At 52.4% G+C, this 1693-nt stretch overlaps 1 pseudogene; it reads left to right on the top strand.

The window, feature by feature from the left end:
• The first annotated feature begins 279 nt into the window (after positions 1–279).
• On the top strand, positions 280–480 carry LOC132247826 (U2 spliceosomal RNA; annotated as a pseudogene).
• The last annotated feature ends 1213 nt before the right edge of the window (positions 481–1693 follow it).

Genomic DNA, 1693 nt, shown 5'->3' on the forward strand with positions numbered 1-1693 from the left:
AAAAGAATGTGATCGCTGGGGGGTTTGGACGGGGGCATGGAGGGCGGAAGCGGTGCTCCTTGAGGTGGTGGGGAGCCCTGGGGCGGTTAAGCACTTGGCTTCAGCGGTGCAAGTTGGGCCGTGTAGGGGATATGTGGTGTATCACGACCAGCCCAAGCTGTGAAATCGGTGCGGGCAGCAGGGGCACATACAGCAGATGGTTCCCCACCCCACCCCACCCCCATCCTTATATTGTTAGTCCCTCGCCCGGGTGCTCTGTATTTCCCCATCGGCTTTGTCATCTTTTTTTTGGATTTACAATCCTTAGCATCTACTAATAAAAGTCAATCTGTTCTTATCAGTTTAATATCTGATATGTCCTCGATGTGAGGACTTTATATTAAATGGATTTTTGGAACTGGGAGATGGACTCGGAGCTTGCTCCATCCACCCCACGCATCGGCCTGGTATTGCAGTGCCTCCAGGAGCGGTGCACCTCCCCTCGGGGAGAACTTGCTGCTGTCAAAAAGTAGATCTCGTCGCTTCTTCAGAGACATCTGGGGGGGGGCTGGTGCCGGGCAGGGACCCCCGACAGTCTGGCAGGTTTTGCAGAATAATGCTGCTTCACGTTGTACTCCTTGCAGACAGCTACTTTCTCTTGGCAAATCAGACACAGGATGTTCCCGTTTTGTTCAATAACAAAAAAATCAGTGGTCCAACTATCTTTGGAAACTTGACATTCAGCATCAATTTTTCGTTTCCTCTCATTCACCATTTTTGGAGCGTAGCGTAGGCCCTGTAGCTAAGACCCAAATTAATTTTAGTCATAGAAAAACTAGTTTGGCAGAGACAGGTGAAGTTAAAAACAACTCACCAGTTCAAGATCACCATTTGATTACTATGTAATAATTCTGTGGTATCAATATGGACCCTCACCCATCATGTATACTCATAATGTGGAAGGTACAGCCTGACACATGCAGGTGCTGCCATCATATGCCAAGTGCAACCTCAAATGCCGACGGGGAGTCAGGGCAGGACTAGGACCTTAGTCTCCTGGTGCCAGTCCCAGTGTCTCTGTCTCATGGCTGGGGCAGCCCAGGTGCCGCGCCCCGCTCCCGCTGAGCCTGGCAGGTCCCAGGAGGTGACCCGGATGCCAGGGGCAAAGGAGCGGAGCCAAAGGAGACGTAGCAGGCACTTGATGAGCTGCATGGCGGCCCGTGGGCCGTATGTTGGACAAGCCTGGGTTAAAGGGTCTTGCCCCTCCGCTCACAGTCAGACCGACTCCATATTTGGGCTCAGAAAGAAATTTGACCCCATGGTCAGATTGGTATGGGCTGGGGGGGCGAAGGGGTTGCCTCCCTCCTTGGGGGCATGGAGATCTACCTGAGATCTCTCGAGTGAATATTAACAACATTTTGCAGAAGCAGGACGTTGGCTGCCACGTTCCCCATGTGTTACCTGTGGCAGGTTAGGGCCTTAAGGCCTGTGTGGTGTCAGGGTTGGGGGTAGTTTTACTGAGAGGTTGCATTATGGATCTGCACAGGGTGCCTCAGATAAGGACGATTCGCCTCAGGCAGGGGGTTGGACTAGATCACCTATGAAGATCCCTCCTAGCCTGAGTTCTGTTCTGCGAAATCCAGGCAGGGTCGCTACGCGTTCAGCCAGACTGTGCCAAACTGGACAGGTTTAAAATGCGACCTGAGGAAGGGCA

The sequence above is a fragment of the Alligator mississippiensis genome, chromosome 1, assembly GCF_030867095.1.
Source record: "Alligator mississippiensis isolate rAllMis1 chromosome 1, rAllMis1, whole genome shotgun sequence".
NCBI classification, from domain to species: domain Eukaryota; kingdom Metazoa; phylum Chordata; order Crocodylia; family Alligatoridae; genus Alligator; species Alligator mississippiensis.